The sequence below is a fragment of the Lissotriton helveticus genome, chromosome 8 (genome assembly GCF_964261635.1).
Source record: "Lissotriton helveticus chromosome 8, aLisHel1.1, whole genome shotgun sequence".
NCBI lineage: Eukaryota > Metazoa > Chordata > Amphibia > Caudata > Salamandridae > Lissotriton > Lissotriton helveticus.
The window spans coordinates 962,784,586-962,804,344 of record NC_136069.1 but is presented as its reverse complement, the minus strand read 5'-3'; the positions used below and the strand labels follow the sequence as shown (position 1 = coordinate 962,804,344).

The window sequence follows — 19,759 nt, the reverse complement described above, 5'->3', positions numbered from 1 at the left end:
ATAAGGAAGAGACATATCCACCCCTCTACCCTGCATCAGGGCGACCTGTAGCGTCTGGATGTCCACCCTACCAGAGAGGAGGCGTGTCTCCCAATTGTCTGCATCTGTAAACCAACGGGTCGCGCTTGTTGCAACTGGGCCGCATAATAATATAAATCGAAGCGTGGATCTTCAAGGCCCCCCTCGTAGCTGCAGACGACGGTGTGAAGGGCTACCCTACTGCGTCATCCCGCCCACAGGAGGGACATGAGTAGCGTATTGAGAGTGCTAAAAACTCGGGGTGGGAGCGGACACAATGAGTTCTGGAGGACATATAACATCCTAGGAAGCATTACCATCTTGGAGACAGCCAGCCGTCCCATCAACGAGAGTGGCAGAGAATTCCAAAAAGATACTGACTGCTGTAGGGACGTGATTATACGATCCACATTCCGGGCTAGCACCTGCGTGTCCATCGGAGCCACCTGTATTCCAAGGTAACGAAATCCCTCTAGTTCCCAGCGCAGCCTGAGATCTGGTAGGTCTCCCAAGGGCACCGAATGAAGCCCTGCCTGTGGAAAGATCAGAGTCTTACTGTGGTTAAGTCGTAACTCCGACACCTCCATAAACTGATCTAAGTGTTGCAGCAGTATCGGCAATGCGTCCCGGGGAGCGCTCAAATAGAACAAGGCATCATCCGCATACAGGGAGATAACGTTGCACGTGTCCCCCACCCTGATACCCCACTGTTCCATATCTGTCCGACCCGGACAGCAAAGGGCTCTATGGCTAGGGCAAATAGTAGCGGCGAGCGGGGACAACCTTGGCGTGTACCCCATCCCAGCCACCACTCCTCGGACCGTGCACCCCCAAGTTTCACGCTGGCACGAGGGGCAGTATACAAGATGTGAATCCAGCGACAAAAATTGGGGCCTAGCCCCACAGCACATTGGACCTCGAGGAAATAACCCCAATTGACTGTGTTGAACACCTTGGGGAGGTTAATAGGTACCAACTCCATTTGCTCCTCTCGCCCACGCACCTCATGTAGAATGTGAGTCAACCGCCGTAAATTCATAGCCGTATTGCGCCCCGGTATGAAACCGCACTGGTCCTCGTGGACCAAGTGAGTCATGTACGGCGCTAAGCGCGAGGCCAGGAGCTTGCAAAAGATCTTAACGTCCATGTTGATCATCGTGATCGGTCGATACGATGAAGGCTCAAGGACGTCCCCCCCCCAGCTTCAGGATCATACATATTTCCCCCATCGTCATGCTCGGCGGGAGGGAATTATCACCACATTTGAAATAGATTAGGACAAGGGACATTTGAGCCTTGAAAAAGTTGCGGGTTTATAATCCCACTGTGGCGACAAAACACGTGTTGGCTGGCAAAGAACCTGTCCGAATAAAAAGAAAAAAGAGGAAAAGAATAAAAGAAACGAAGAAGCACATTGCTATGTTTTTTTGTGATTCAGTGGACTTGTGTATGCGACTGCTGTCATTTCATTGAAAGGGTGAAACGTTTGCTGGGGATTGCTATCTCGGATAGACGTAGCTAGTTTGACCATATGTTTGGAGAAATGTAAGTTTGATAACAGGGAGGTGGAGTACTTGGGACATACCTTGACGCATGAGAGAGTAAAACCCAAACTTAAGTTGTTTGAGGTGATTGAAAAGGCCCCTACTCCCTAAGATAAAGATCTATTGAGATGCTTCCTGGGCTGGCAGAATATTTTGCCAAGTTTTTACACCATTTCACAGACAAGGCACATGTATTGCGAGAGATCATGAAGGAAGGTGCCAAGTTTCCGTAGTCTCAAGAATGTCAGACTGCATTTGAAGGGGTCAAGGAGTCCATTGTGAAAGCCATCACACTGAAGTCTTTTGATCCTCTAGAAAAAAACATTATTGTGACAGACGCCACCAATTATGGTTTGGGAATGGTTCTCATGCAGTTACATGACAAGAAGGAGAGGGTGTTGGCTTTTGTGTCAGGCACCTTGAAGGGAGCGGAAAGTATATATTCAACAGTGTAGAATGAGGCCCTTTCTTGTTGGTGGGGTGTGCAAAATTTTTTACTTTTGTGCTATTTATTAATTAATTAATTCTTATTATTTTTTGATAGAGTGCATGGCTACCCTTAGGCATCCCAGCACTCGTTGAGCCATAAGTAATTAACGGTCTTACTGCAAGTTCTGGAAGAGCCAAGTCTTTAATTGCTTCCTGAATGTAAGATGGTAGGTCGTTGATCTGATCTGGATCGGGAGTGTGTTCCATAAAATGGGTGCATTGTATGAGGACATACGACCTCCTGAACGTGCTCCCAGGATTCTTGGGACCTTTGTTTGGTATAGGTTTGCTGATCTAAGGCTACAAGAGGGTCGGTGAAAGGACATAAGAGAGCAGTTCATTTTAGGGCATGTACCCCAGAGTGTCTTGTGTGCGATGCAGAGTAACTTGAACCTTATGCTTTCTGAGATGGGTAACCAGTGTAATGCCTTCAGTGCTGGTTTAGCCAAGTGTTTTCTGGGTATGTTGTGTAGCAGTCTGGCTGCGCAGTTCTGCACCACCTGAAGTTTCCTTGTTGTGGCATTCGGTGTGCCCAGGTATAGTGAATTACAATAGTCCAACCGTGGGAGTACTAATTCTTGCACCATAGTTCTGCTGGCTGTTTCCAGGAGCAAAGGCAATATTTTCCTCAATTGCCTTAGGACTCCAAAGCATATAGCCGCTACTTTTATCGCTTGGCGGTCACGTTTAAGTGATCTGTCTAGCCTAATTCCTAGGCTTTTAATCCTTTCTTTAGGTATTGGGGCTGGACACAAGGAGATTGGCCAGTTCACCTCTGAGGGGCTTATTTGTGGGATTGCCGAGAATCATGAGCTCAGTCTTATCCCCGTTGAGATTAAGGTATGATAGGTCCATCCAGGTGGCCACCTTTCCTAGGCACACTTCAAGGTCAATTTTGCTCTTCTTTGGGTGGTTGAGGGCTACCACCAATTGAGTGTCACCGCATACGTCACTATCTGGACCCCATATGGGGGGACTAACACAGCCAGAGGTCTCAGGTATACATTAAAAAGAGTGGGGCTCAATGTTGACCCCTGTGGGACCCCACAAGTTAGTGGGATCTTTCTTGAGGTATGCCTGCCTTCAAATACATGGAATGATCTATCTGTTAAAAAACACCTGAGCCAGGAGAGAAAATTGCCTGCCACTCCCACCTCCTCAAGTCTATCCAGTAGAATGTCGTGATTTACAGTGTTGAATGTGGCACTTAAATCAAGCAGAATCATTGCCATTGTGCCTCCCAGATCAAGGACTTTCCGTGATTCCTCCATAACTGTTAGTAGGGTTCACTGACATAACCTCGACAGACCGAATATCGACTGGACAAAATATCGATGACAAATTATCAAATACAAAATTATCGATTGCCTATACTTAAACAACAAACAACAAAAATATCGAAACCACAATATCGACTACAAAAAACAACGACTACAACAATATCGACTAACAACATTATCGATTTCAAAAACATCGATTATCACATATTTAAATAAAAAACAGTCAAAATATCGAATACAAAAATATAGATAGCAAATTTATCGTTTTTTAAAAATATCGACATTACTACATCCTTGAATACATCACTTTATTATCTTAAAATGTAGTCATACTAATCATAATTATTCATATATTGTTTATATAAATCGATAAAATATATTATATAATTTCCTAACATTTATAACACAAAATAAATACAAACATACATTTTATAATACATAAACAATATTTCGAACAACTAAACATTTCTTACTGCAAATTATATATATTCCTCCACTTTACAAATATAACGATAACATTACCTATACTAAATCGGGCCTTATACTTTAAAAAAACGTTAATTGGCGTCACCCATATAAGGAAAGCAATTAGTATAACAGGTAAAAAAATTCAAATCCACAAATAAAAACAGACTATCAATTTAAACAACCAATCCTATTTCTGAAACAATTAGACTAATACTATATAAACAAGATTACAGCAAACTAAAAATGCAGCCTACATCTCCTAACTAAAGGAAGACGAAACTCTGCAGGATTTCTGAAAGAAAACTGATTGACTTCAACATAAAGACAGCTACACCTATCTAAAGTCTCTCTTTCTTTGGGGGCACATTTTACCTTAGGTGGAACTTTGGTGTATCGGCCACCTGGCCATGCAGGTAAATTTCTAGAGGCACTAGAGGACATGATAGTCCAACGGGCCCTGAAATACTCCAGATATCTCCATTTGGGGGACTTAAATATTCATGTGGACCATTTAGATCTACCTGACACAGTTCGGTTAAATGATATTTTTGCGATGACCCATTTAAAACAGTGGGTTAAGGCTCCTACTCATTCAGGGGGTCACGTTCTTGACCTAGTATGCACTAACTTTGATATAAATATGTCTTACCCTGAAATAGTAACCTGGTCTGACCATATGCTGATTACGTTCACCTGGCCCCTATCCTGTCCCGCTGAGACCAATCAACCAGCTGCTCATACACAGAAAATTAATATAGTTACGCTTTGTGATCAATTAGATACCTCTCGCCCTACACTTCCCTCTGATATTGAGTCAGCCGTTAGTTCTTTCAACTCATGGATTAAATGTGGAGCCGCTTCTTCAACTAAAACAGGTCGTGTTTGCAGAGTGCGCTCCACCCCCTCTAAACCTTGGTTCTCTAATACTCTCCGCGATCTCAAATCAGGTTGTAAAAAACTTGAAAGACGTTGGAGACAAGCCTATCTCCCTGAGGCCAAGAAAGAACTGAGGACGGCACAAAAGAGGTACTACGCAGCAATTAAATCGGCAAAAAGTCTATACTACGATGGGCATATAACCAAGGCTAATAACAATAGCAGGGAAATCTTTGCTGTTGTTAAAAGCTTTGTTTCTCCATGTGCCGCCCAACCTCTTCTAACCTCTTCTGCAAAATGGTGTGAAGAACTTTCTGTGTTCTTTGTGGACAAAATTGCTAAAATCCAAGACGATTTACTTACTGTCTGTAATAATTTTCCATCCTCAATGACTATTCCACCCCCCATTATCCCTGTCCCTATGGATCAGTTTGTCCTTTTTACTCCAGTTGATAAAACAGACGTTGTTAAAATTCTTGCTACTCTACAATCAGGATCCCCCGCTGACCCCTGCCCTGCCAGAGTCCTTGCGGGCCTGGCCAATACAGTTGGCCAAGAGGTGACACATATTGTCAACCTCTCTTTTTCCACTGCCACTGTTCCGGCATGTTGGAAGCAGGCCAAACTGTTACCACTTCTTAAAAAAAATGGCTTAGACCCGAAGGTCCCCGCTAACTTCCGGCCCATATCATTGTTGCCGGCCCTGGCAAAGATATGTGAAAAAGTCGCATTCACACAGTTGGATAATTTTGTTGAAAGCTCTCAGGCTCTTCACCCAGCGCAATCAGGCTTTAGAGCTGCTTTCAGCACAGAGACGGCTTTAGTTGAGGTTTCTGAGGCTATCCGGGAATGTTTGGACGGAGGCGGCAGAGCGGCTCTGATTTTATTGGACCTCTCTGCCGCCTTCGATACGGTTCCTCACTCCCTCTTACTTACCAAACTAGCAGCCATAGGCATAACTGGTTCCGCTCTCGGCTGGCTGACATCTTTTTTAGATAATAGGTCCCAGCAAGTGTGGATGCCGCCTTTTTCCTCCTCTCCCAAAAAACTTTCAACTGGTGTCCCACAGGGCTCCACCCTCAGCCCCCTGCTTTTTAATATATATATGACCCCTCTCATTTATCTTGCAGAACAGCTAGGAGCAAAAATTATGGCCTATGCCGATGATACACAGCTTTTGTTCACATGGCCTAAAAACAACTTGGACATATCGAGAGCTCAATTCTGTCTATCATTGGTCTTTCGCTGGCTGGCGTGTGCCCAACTTAAATGTAATGAGAGCAAATCTGAAATCCTGCTGTATGGCTCCTTTCCAGATAACTTTAGTGACTCCCTCTGGCCCACCGATCTCCCATGTCCCAAATCTATCGGTGGACCTGCAAAAAACCTAGGAGTCTGGTTTAGCGACAACCTCAGATTTGAGGACCATCTGAAAAGACTTACTGGAATTTGCTTTTCCACACTAAAAACCCTGCGCAGATTTCTCCCTCTGCTCCCGAGAGAGGCCAAGGAGACGGTCATTCGCGCCCTCATATTATCCAGATTGGATTATGCGAATGCCCTCTCATGTGGACTTCCGGCCTATCTGATTGATCGCCTTCAAGTCCTTCAAAATGCTGCGGTTCGGCTGTTGTTTAATATACCCAGAAGTTCTAGTGTTCGTCAACCTCTTAGAACTCTCCACTGGCTTCCAGTTGCTCAAAGGATCTTATTTAAAATCCTTGTGCTGGCATACCGAGCAGTCCATCAAACGGGTCCAGTTTACCTGAGAAAAAGATTTTCCCTTTATATCCCCAACCGCCCTCTCAGGTCTACCAATCTCCACCAAATGAATGTGCCAAAGTTTAAATACAGCAGGCTCGGCGGCCAATCCATCTCTGTCAGAGCGGCGAGAGCTTGGAATACCCTTCCTCTCCATTTGAGAACATCCACGTCCATTACGGCGTTCAGGAAGGGCTTAAAAACCCATTTCTTTAACATCACTGCCTAATGGTTGTCCCTCTAATCTGGATATAATTTGATCTGACCTCCCTTTCTCCCGCGCCAGGATACTATCATTTTAGTAACAGAGCGCGCTACAAAAGCCTCTATAAATAAATAAATAAATAAAAAAATAAAGTAAGTACTACTACATTATTAGCCATCGAAAATGTAACTCTCAAACCTCACACCTATATTTAAAAGCCAAATACTTAAAATATATATATATTTTTTTTACTACTTTTCCTACAGACAAAAAGAAAATACAGAAGACCTACACAACACCTGGACATCAAAAGTTAAATATAAATAAGTAAGTATATAATTGAAATGTAAATTCGACATTTAATAGATAGGTAACTAAATAGAAACTAGCTAAAAACCTCTATCAAAATATCATAAATAGTAATAAAATATTTGTACACATTTTCTCAACTGTCACAGGTACAAAAAGATATACACAGAAAATAACAGTTTGAAGAACATCAACACCTGAAAAGATCTACTTGAAATCATCACAAGAATTACAGGTACATTAAAAATGTATTAAACTGTATTATTAGAATACAACATTATTTTTACAAAAAATGTAATGACATTCTCTTTTAATTACCTCCTAGCACTACAATACAATCATGACTGAAGGAGCTAAATTCATTTATTCACAAAAAGGGAAAATGCTTCTTTGTTACATGGGATTGTAAATTGTAAATTGATACTTGTATAGCGCACTACTCACCCGCAAGGGTCTCAAGGCACTTGTATGAATACCGCTGTGGAACCCATCCTGGCTTTCCCTGTGAGGTGTCCACTCCTGGGCACCCTCAAGGTGGAGGCCAGGCATCCTTAGCGTTGTGGGGGCCGTTGTGGAGATTAAGCAAGCTATTGCCCAGAGTTGCAGAGTGGGACTCCGTGATTGGAATAGGCACGAGGCAAGAATTATCAGGTCCGTGGAATTTTGAGCCCAAGACCCGCCGAGGCGGGGAATCGAACCCTGGTCCCGGACTAGACCTCTGCATCAGGGTCTGCCGCTCTAACCATTGAGCCACACTTCTCCACTAGCCACACTATGTCTACACTCAAGAGAAACAAAAAGATTTGAAAGTGTTTTGGAAGTGTACGAAATATTATGCCAACAAATGTTATGGTAGAGCTATAACTCAGGAAAGTACTGTTACTTATACTAAGGAACATAATCACCCACCCAATGTAACAGAAATAGAGCTTAGACAAATGCTAGATTCCCTTAAAGAAGCTAGTACTAGAACTGATCAACCAACAACTGCAATTCTGAAACACCATTTAAGTGTACTTCCCCAACATGCTTCTAGCCAATTACCATCTATCGAATCCCTTAAAAGAACTGTAGCTAGACAAAAAAGAGCAACATGCACTACTCCTCCCACACCAAAAACTTTTGAAGAAGTGCTAATTCCCCCTGAACTCTCTGTAACTCACAATAAAGAAAATGTTATACTCTATGACAACAAATCTAAAGATAAAAGAGTTATACTGTTTGCCACAGCAAACAACATGACTAAACTTACCCAATGTCAAACTTGGATGATGGACGGTACTTTTTCTGTATGCCCCAAACCTTTTTATCAATTATACACCATCCATGGTCATTTCCAAAATGCAAATATTCCATTCCTTTATGCCCTTCTACCAAACAAACAGCAAGCTACATATCAAGAAATACTAACTGAAGTCATTCAACATACTAACAACTATTTTCCACAAAAAATTATCATTGACTTTGAAAAAGCAATGATAAACAGCATCCTTAAAACATACCCTCACACAGCAATACAAGGTTGCTATTACCATTTTAATCAATGTATCTGGCGACATCTACAAAAATCTACCTTGAGTATCCAATACGCCACTGATAGCACATTTGCTTATCAAATAAAAAAACTCATCGCCCTAGCCTATGTTCCACTAACAGATGTAACTGAGCACTATAACTTATTAATAGATAGCCCCTACTATAAAAGAAACGAAGAAAGACTAAGCCCTATGCTTGACTACTTTGAAGACACATGGGTAGGAAGGCTACACAGATCAGGCCATAGAAGACAACCCAAATACCAAATAGCTTGGTGGAATGTCTACCATAGCACACTAAATAAGGAAGCAAAAACAAACAATGCAGTTGAAGGATGGCACAATGCCTTCCAAGCAACTACAGGCCGAGGAACACCTACCCTTCACAAATTAATACAATCCTTACAAAAAGAACAGAGTTACCAGGAGCTCCGAATGGAGCAATCAGTAACTTTGATCGGACCTAAACTCACCAAAGAAACTAAAAAAATGTATAACACACTCCAAAGTCAAGTTACCCTCTATCCAACTAACAAAGGACTAGAATATCTATCAATGATTGCAAAAACTATTCTTTAAAACATTACATAACTATACACGTTAAATTAAGCATTTTCTTTCCTAAATTCCTTGATTTTAACATGTAACAATTTGCAATTAAATTATCAAATACATAATATTAACATATATAAAATGTATTTAGATAATGTATTTACAAAATGTTACATACAACGTAAGTAAAGCAAAAATTAAAACAGTTTCCCCACCCACAAAAATTTTGGTAAATACTTACAGTTCTGTTGCAGCTTCAAACGTAATCCAATTCCAAGCAATCCATACGACACCATTTGCAAAAACCCATACAATCCATGGAAGCCCAAAAAAAAAGCAAAAATACAAGCAAATCCATAGCGACTCCTTTCCAATGTAATAGACACGATATACGATAGAAAACCCGAAAATAGTAATGTTGAAAAAAAAACGCTCCTGGAAAACTTGAAATCCAAAATAATTGTGTGCAAAAATAAGAGTATATAATACTCGTCACACAACTCTGATCGAAAAAGAAGAAACTCCTCAAAAACAGTAAAACGCGACGATAACCTGCAAAAAATAAAATACATACCCACCCACACAAAAACACCCATACATATATAAAAACACATATTTATACACCAAACATATTATCTTTGTAACATTTCAACATATTACCTCACCTCACACACCTACAACTAAAACGCGGTAAAAATCTAATATCGTACACTCTACCTAACACCTAACACACAATCTTCTCTTAATAACCCTATCTACATAAACCTAAACACACCACACATACACTAACAATAACTTCATTAACTTGTAAAATACAATTAAAACAAACTTACCCTCTCTAACGGGAAGCAGCATCCAACCGCGATCTGTTGAAGCACCAAATACGCCTAAGTAACATTACGCGGTTAAAAAGTAGTCCCTGTATACAGCAAATTCCTCTCTAATTTCTATATTCCAACACTTAAAAAAATACAATGAGTATTATATTAAGTGTAAATAATTATTTAAATTGTAGAAAATTATTTCCTAAATATTCATTACTTTCAAATAATTATTCAACTGTTATGTGATACTTAAAATAATATTTGATGATTTAAATATACATTTTAAAAATAATGTATATGTTAAACAAATTTACATCTATAACTTTGTTACAAATAATGTGTTTATAAAAATAGCAAATATTAGTTTAAACATTATGTATGTATATAAAAATGTATTTTTGTGTGTATCTATGTAAAAATTAATATTATAAATATGTTCAATATTCATAATATTAATTTAAAAAAAATATGAATACTTTGTAAGAAACAAAAATGTTACTGTTACAAAAGAAATGTACATATTTATCTATGACAATATATAATCAATGTCTATGTGAATAAAATAATTGTTATTAAATGAAAAGTACATATTACCATTTTTTTTCTTTAACTATTAAAATTACAATATATGTTAATAAACATAAAATTATGTTAATATCATTTATGTGTTAAAAACATATATATGCACTTCATATATTGTTTTGGATAATAAAAACTGTTTAATAAAAACTTTCAATTGAAATTAAAAATAAATCTCTACTTACAATTTATTTTTTATATGTTAATAAACTGTTTTTCATTTATTACATTAAACCCTGTGTATGTTTCCTTCTTTATTATTGTATATAAATATTAATTACATATAAAATATTCTATATAAAAATGCATTAAAAATGTTAATAATTTAAAAAATGTATTAATCTTTTAAGTACTACAATAACAATAATTATAATTATTAAAAAAATTCTATCGAATGTTAAAACTTTATTATAGTATCCTACCAATATTAATTATTTATATAAAAAATGTCTTCTTATTTCCACAGCACAAATTATAAACTCACAAAACCATACTACACATTAAAACCATACAAATTACAATTCCCATTTCACCAATTGTAAACTCATGGAAGGTGCTGGACACTGAACCCATACTAATTACTATTCCCACTCCAGTGGGTGCAACAGTAGGGAAAGTAAATACTTCATATATTATTAAATGAATAAATAAATAATATAAATGTAATTCTTTTAACAAATGATTAACTATTAAATTTAACATAATAAATAATATATTAAAATTACTAATTAACTATCATTATTTCTATAACTTACCTATTAATACTAAATTACAACTAATTACCAATAATTTATTTGTTAATTATAAATTAATTTACAATTTTTTTCTATTAAATACAATTAAATAAAATATGTATGACATTTGAACACATACTTTTACAACGCATACCTTTACAACAAAACTTTAACAACGCAAATACCATTACACCACATTTATTTACAACGAATGTTTTTACAAAGCAAAGACCTTTACAACGCATAGCATTACAACATAAGTATTTATAATTATATAATATTGTATTTAATGTAAATTAATAGAAAATAATTTAATTAAATGTATTTAAATTTAATTCAATTAATGAAAATGTAAATGTACCTTATTTGTACCCTGTACCCCTCTACCCTAAAACCCCAAACTGACCCTGAACCCTAAAAACACCCCTTTACCCACAAACTGAAAACTGACCCTGAACCCTAAAAATACCCCTTTACCCACAAACTAAAAACTGACCCTGAACCCTAAAAATACCCCTTTACCCAAAAACTGAAAACTGACCCTGAACCCTAAAAAAAACCCTTTACCCAAAAACTGAAAACTGACCCTGAACCCTAAAAATACCCCTTTACCCACAAACTGAAAACTGACCCAGAACCCTAAAAATACCCCTTTACCGACAAACTGAAAACTGACCCAGACCCCTAAAAATACCCCTTAGCCCACAAACTGAAAACTGACCCTGAACCCTAAAAAAAAACCCTTTACCCAAAAACTGAAAACTGACCCTGAACCCTAAAAATACCCCTTTACCCACAAACTGAAAACTGACCCAGAACCCTAAAAATACCCCTTTACCGACAAACTGAAAACTGACCCAGACCCCTAAAAATACCCCCTAGCCCACAAACTGAAAACTGACCCTGAACCCTAAAAATACCCCTTTACCCAAAAACTTAAAACTGACCCTGAACCCAAAAAATACCCCTTTACCCACAAACTGAAAACTGACGCAGAACCCTAAAAATACCCCTTTACCCAAAAACTGAAAACTGACCCTGAACCCAAAAAATACACCTTTACCCACAAACTGAAAACTGACCCAGAAAACTAAAAATACCCCTTTACCCAAAAACTGAAAACTGACCCAGAACCCTAAAAATACCCCTTTACCCAAAAACTGAAAACTGACCCTGCACACTAAATATACCCCTTAATCCACAAACAGAAAACTGACCCTGAACCCTAAAACTACCCCTTTACCCAAATACTGAAAACTGACCTAGAACACTAAAAATACCCCTTTACCCAAAAACTGAAAACTGACCTTGTGGAGAAGTGTGGCTCAATGGTTAGAGCGGCAGACCCTGATGCAGAGGTCTATCCCGGGACCAGGGTTCAATTCCCTGCCTCGGCGGGTCTTGGGCTAAAAAATTCCACGGACCTGACAATTCTCGCCTCGGTGCCTATTCCAACCATGGAGTCCCACTCTGCAACTCTGGGCAATAGCTTGCTTAATCTCCACAACGGCCCCCACAACGCTAAGGATGCCTGGCCTCCACCTTGGGGGTGCCCAGGAGTGGACACCTCACAGGGAAAGCCAGGAGGGGTTCCACAGCGGTATTCCTACAAGCGCCTTGAGACCCTTGCGGGTGAGTAGTGCGCTATACAAGTATCAATTTACATTTACATTTACCCTGAACCCTAAAAATACCCCTTTACCCAAAAACTGAAAACTGACCCTGAACCCTAAAAATACCCCTTTACCCAAAAACTGAAAACTGACCCTGAACCCTAAAAATGCTCCATTATCCAAATACTGAAAACTGACCCTGAACCCTACAAATACCCCTTTACCCAACAATCAAAACATATAACATTTTAAATATAATTATATACTTACCAACACTTACGTTGTAATGGTATGCGTTGTAAAAATACCTGCATAGTATAAACTTTTTATCTACATACATGCGTTGCTATGGTTTTTACATTGTAAAATTTTCATTGTAAAGGTAGTGCTTTTTAAACGCTGTGTGCAAAACGTTATATACCTTAAGTAACTATTATTATTTCCTTATTTATTATTATATTACTTCCCAGTCTATTCCCCTATAAACAGACAACCCACTACAGAAAAGTATAAATTTAATGTAACATAATTCGCAATTAATCAATTAGATAAACTTATTTAGAAATTATATTTTAAATTATGAACATTAATGTTTAAATTAACAATTAATTAAATATTACTACCAATTCATAAATTGAAATATTTAATACATTAAAATTAAATTACTTCCCACCCTATTCCCCTATAAACTCACAACCCCCTACATGACATAAATTATTTAACATAACATAATTAGCAATTAATCAATTAAATTAAATTATTTACCAATTAATTTTAATTTAATTTAAATACATTATTTAATTAACAAATATTAAAAGATTAGTACCAATGAATACATTTACCTTTTTAAATAATTATAATAAAATTACTTCCCACCCTATTCCCCTATAAACCCACAACCCACTACATGACATAAATTTAATAAATTTACATAATTACCTATTATTCAATTAAATTAAATTAATTACCAATTAAATGTTATTTAATTAAAATATATGATTTAATTATCAATTATTTAAATATTACTACCAATTAATAAAAATAAATATTCATTATTTAATTTAATATTACTTCCCACCCTATTCCCCTATAAACCCACAACCCGCTACATGACATAAATTTTATAAATTTACATAATTACCTATTATTCAATTAAATTAAATTAATTACCAATTACATTTTTTTAAATTAAAATATATAATTAAATTATCAATTAATTAAATATTACTACCAATTAATAAAAATACATATTTAATTATTTAAATTTAAATTACTTCCCACCCTATTCCCCTATAAACCCACAACCCGCTACATAACATAAAATATATACATTTACATTATTAGCAATTATTCAATTAAATTAAATTAATTAACAATTAAATTATACATAATTAAAATATATTATTTAATTATCAATTAATTAAATATTAATACAAATTAATTAATTAACATATTTATTTTTAATTAAATTACTTCCCACCCTATTTCCCTATAAACTCACAACCCGCTACATGACATAAATTATTTAAATAAACATAATTAGCAATTAATGTATTAAATTAAATTAATTACCAATTAAATATTATATATAAAAAAATTAATTAACAATTAATTAAATATTAATACCAATTAATACATTTACATATTTAATTAATTATATTTAAAATACTTCCCACCCTATTCCCCTAAAAACCCACTACCCGCTCCTAGAAATTATTATAGTATTTGAAATATTTTTTTAAATTATTAATTATTGTTTAAATTATTTCTATATAAACAAATAAAAAAATGACATATATTTTAACAATAAATGTAGTAATAAAACATTAAAACAATGTACATTTAACTATTAGATATTATTTATATCCATATTAATAGTCGATATCATGACAGTCGATATCATGACTGTCGATAACACAACTTTCGATATTTTTAAACTACTAGAAAAATCGATATTTTTTACTAACAATATTACTTACTCGATATTTTATCAATCGATATTTTTTTAAAAACATAAAAATCGATAAAAAATACATCGATATTACTTACCTCGATATTAATGCCATCTCGATATTCTGGAGTCGATATTATGTCCAGTCGAAATAAAAAACTCGATATTTAGACTGCGCACCGTTAGTAGGGCTGTTTCTGTGCCATGGTTAGGTCTGAATCCTGCCTGGGGGGTATGTAAAACCTCGTGGGATTCAAGATAGTTAGTAACGGTTTATTTACATGTTTTTCTAAGATTTCACTGGTCAAGGGGAGTAGCGAAACCGGGCGGTACGTTGTGTGGGTTGGATATATGTTACGCACAGGCTATAAGCTGTTAAGAGATTTGTTCACCACGGCTGGTGCTGGAAGGGGCACACCACAGATTGCTAAATGGTTGAATCGCCTCCAGGAATATGTGTTTGAGGTAAAATATGTACCTGGGTTAAAAATATAAATGCAGATTGCCTATCCAGATTTCCATTGGATGTGGTGATGAAAGCAAGGATGAGGAATGCATAGTGGCAGAATTGTCGGGTTTTGATGGTTCCATGAAGGAGGAAGAATGGGCAAATGCTGTTTCGGAGGATCCTGTCTTGGTGGAACCCAGCAAACTTTTGCCCGATGTAAAGGGATAGAATGGTGATGAAGATTTAGAACTGTTCAAAATGTTTGTGAGGAATTATCCATGGAGAATGGAATACTGAGAAGAGATACGAGATTGGTTGTACCTATTGATCTGAGGGATAGAGTGTTAAGTTTGCTTCATGAGGGACATGGAGGCATATTGGCTATGAAAAGAAGGGCATGGGTCAATTTATGGTGGCCTGGAATGGACAAGCAGGTGGAGAGATATGTCAGAAATTGTACTCCATGTGCTTGCAGTGACAAATCTCGCGTAAGCCTGAGACTAGGATTAACCCCGTAGCCTTGCCTTTATGTCCGTGGGAAAGGGTTGCCATGGATATATTTGGACCTTTCGATGGTTTGGGGATGAACGAGAAATATGCCATTGTAATGCTAGATTATTACTCAAAGTGGCCTGAGGTGGGGTTTGTGAAGGAGGTAAAAACCTTTAAAGCAATTGCATTATGAGAGAATAACTTCTGTCGGGTGGGTTGTCTGGCAGAAATATTGACTGATAATGGAACCCAATTTGTGTCTGAAGAATTTTATAGTTTTCTCAAGAGGTGAAGGATCAGACAGTGCGGAACTCCTGTGTATCATCCTAGGTGAAATGGTTTAATTGTACGCTTCAACCGCGTTTTGGGGGAGAGTATACAATTGGCCTTAGCGAGTAATATTTCCTGAAGGAAGCAAGTGAAGGAGATGTTGTGGCACTAACGCATCACGCTACACACAGCAATGAGGGAAACTCCCTTCTGGCTCCTTAAAAGAAGAGTACCTTGTACTGTGGGAGATTCAGCCTGGATGGCCAGAACTCCTCTGCGGTGTGTGGATTATGACAAAGTGCGCAGGAGAGTTGATAGTTATCCAACCAGATATAGGCAGAGACACAATGAAAAAGTGAAAGTAGGTGACAGGATGCTTACAAAAGGAATGTGGGTCAGAGTGCATGCTATCAAAAGAAGGTAGTTTCTAAATTGTCCTCCCAGAGGTTAGTGATGAATGTAAAAGGAAATGCCATCAGGTTATCTGATGGGAAATGGTGCAACACTAGGAAAGTTGCCATATGCAATGAAGTGGAAAAGAAGGAATGGTTGGAAGGGGATGTCAATGGAGATGAAGTTGGGAAACCACGTGTGAGAGAACCCAGCGTGCACATAAGGACCAAACCTAAAGCCCTGGAGGCCTATGTTTACTCGTAAGGGTTCATATTTCTTAGGCAGTTTGTGTAGTTTGCATTATTTTTTGTTGTTTTACTTAGTGCCTGGTACTATACCAGGTCATCCAAGTATAAACTCCCTGATTCGTCCTTATGTGTTTCACATTAATGTTATTCATTTTTAGGCAGGGAGAAGTGTTGTGTTTACTATGTAATCTGGTTACCTTGTTCCTAGATGGCTGAGTGCTCCACATCTGGAATCCGGCTTGTGGATTCTGAGAAGCTGGGGCAGGCAGCTGCTGGGAGCCTGTGCTCACCAAGGACCGTTTCATCTTCCTGAATAAAAAAAAATATTCTCCACTTTTGGTGTCTTGCGTTTCCCAAAAGGCCAAAGGGCACTGCTGGTTTTTATTAGTGCATGCCAGTGTGCCTTTTCCCCACCTGTGTTAATTGCAGCTAGCCACCACTGTAAACTTCATCAGAGGCCTGAGTAGTGATGGTCAGCAACACTACAACACAGCATACTTTGAGTGTGCAACTGGAATAAACAACAAGGGCAAAGTAACCAATCCAATGGTGGAGCCCACAGGCACTGTGCCAACCTCCCAATAAGAACAATGGACATGTGGTGCTAGACTATTCTTAATCTCACCGCTGCCACGTTTAGACGTGGGAGTAATAACTGTATAAACTACCACCAGAGAGGAAGTTTGAAGTTTTGAAGTTTTATTTATTATGCGTGATTAATTAAAACCGTTGCATACAAAAGATAAAAATGTCTTGTATTAAAATTATTATATAATAAATGGTTTTACATCATATTAAAATAACACAAATCATTAAAAAACATTCCGTACATTAGCCTTGCTCATTACTAATATTATTTTGAGTATTGCTATTCTAGTTGCGTTCCAGTCAGTTCATGTAAAGATTAGTCTTTTTGCGCCTCTTTCCCATATTTTATTCTTTTTGCGGTTATATCGAGGAATTTAATTAGCCGGCAGTTTAGTTGAACCAGATCGGGGTTGAAGCACAACATTAGTGCTTGTCTACATGTTCTGGCTCCGTACTGTTTGAGTGCTGGCTTTAACAGGGTAACCCTTATATCTTTTAACGTGTTGCAGATGAATATAACATGAATTGCGTCCTCGACACCGCTGCCACATAAACAACACTGCTGGGCTCCTTCCTTTCTCTCCCAAGGCGGCAGAAATTGTTTAAAGGGGCCGACCCCCCATCGGAGTTTTAGGAATTTTTCCTTGATGTTAATTTTTAATCCCATTTTCAGGTAAAACTGTGGTTTTAATTTGTTGTATGTGTGTAGGACCATCCAGCCGTGTGATCTTTTAGCTAATGTTTTCTTGTCCTCAATGCAGATAGTAAACAAGTTGCCTTTGTCACCGTTTTTTTAATGTTAGATGGTTTACCTGAACGTTCCACAGTTCTCTTAAACCCAGCTGTTTAATAGATTCCTCAAGGTAAACGCTTGCTGGTGTTTTTCCTGCACGGGAAATCTCCATCCAAAGTTGGTCGTTCAGGGTTCCCTTTTCATCGCCTTTAATTTTGTGCCAACATTTCACAAATGCTCCCATGCGTTCAAGGGACTGTTTTTGGAGCCCAAATTCCAATCGTATTTGGGCCGGGGAGACCATTTTCGGAAGCTGTAAAATTGCTCGTTATGCTTTAGATATTATATTATCGAGAGTTGTTGCATGTTTTCCCTTCCGCGCTTCGCTCCCATAAGTAATCGTTGGCTGGAGTTTTGCTTGCAAGATCCTTAATAGAGGGTCGAATGTCAGGTCCGGTTAAAGCTTCTTTAAGGGCTTTATAGCTAGGTAGGTCGTTACCCCCTTTCTCCGCAGGGCTTCTAATTGTGGTTTTGATGAATTGTTTTGGTCCAGCATTACCCCTAGGTATTAATACATTACTCCTTGTTCCAAGCGATGACCATCAAAGAACCAGCTCAGATGTTTCTTCTTACGGTAATTAACTGCCATTATTTTAGTTTTGCTGTAGTTTAATTTTAATGCATTTTCTTGTGAGTATGCCGGAGTGACATTCAGTAGGTGCTGGAGACCTATTGGGGTACTGCTTATTAAGCATGGGCGTAAAATCCGTCCCGCTCGCAGATTTTGCGGATTTTCGGCAAATTTGCAATCCGCGAACTCTTGCGAATTTGCCGAAAATTCACAAATTCGCACAAAGAGGATTTTTTTGCTTGGTCACGCTTGACAAATAGAATATTATACCATTTTGAGGCGCGCGGCGTTCACTTAACGTCATTCAGCGTTTGAAGAGTTGTTTTTCTCCATGTTTGCGTGTGCAGCGCCATTTTGGATCTTGCTGCGCGATCCCGCGGGAGTTTGTCGACCGCGATTACGTCATCGCGGCTTGCCATCTTGCACAGCAAGAGTTTGTCAACGCGAGTACGTCATAAAGGCCCGTGATCACGCATCACGGGAGTAAACACTTGCGAACGCGTAGATGCGGCGGGCAGCGACAATCTCGCAATTGCGAAATTGCAAAATGTGCAATTTCGCAAAAGAAATCCACCAGCAGTCAGCATAAACCTTCTGAAAATGATGATTTTTATCAGAATAACTCCTCAGGTTGACATTTGCCTGCACTTTTTTTTGCAAGGAGTCCATTTTGGTGGGGGGGGAGGAAGGAAGTGCCCCACAGTCTCTAACTTCCTGTTCCTGTCCAGCAGGCTCCTCCCAGTGCTTTCTTCATGTGCTGGTCACTTTGATTTGGATCTTGACCTGGAAGGATTACTTTTTGTGGATGCTGCTGGATATTTGGATTTGAGGCCTTTTTGACTTTCTTTGGATCACTTTTGGATTAGAAATTTCACAAGTAAGTTTGTTTGGGGCATTACAGTTGCTGGAACTACAATTTTGGAACTTTTTCAGAACATTAAATAAAAAATATTGTGGGTAGCCACAGTAGTATCCAGTAGGACCAGGGTTAGTTATGGGTGCATGATACAACTGTTTTGTTGAATTTCAACATGATTTAGGGCATGGATGGCATTGGATTGTGGTGATTTTTGTGTGTTTTTCGATTTTTGGGCTGTTGTTGGGGCCTTTTGCCCAGGGGTACTCAGTGGTGCATGGACTGAGTCTTTCTGTGGGGTGTCTTTAATGTAAACATCATGGAGGGCATGGATGGCATTGGATTGTGGTGATTTTTGTGTG

General features: G+C 38.1%; 1 protein-coding gene across 3 annotated transcripts in view; it reads left to right on the top strand.

The window, feature by feature from the left end:
* Window positions 1-19,759, top strand: part of TASL (TLR adaptor interacting with endolysosomal SLC15A4) — a 197,857-nt gene that overhangs the window by 13,404 nt on the left and 164,694 nt on the right. Inside the window, exons 2-3 of one of the 3 annotated variants that reach the window (XM_078656099.1) lie at window positions 6,908-6,968; window positions 7,100-7,185. The exons of the other annotated variants lie outside the window; for them this stretch is intronic. The gene's annotated coding sequence lies outside the window, so the exon portion shown is untranslated. The remainder of the gene's footprint in view (window positions 1-6,907; window positions 6,969-7,099; window positions 7,186-19,759) is intronic. 3 annotated transcript variants of the gene reach the window in all.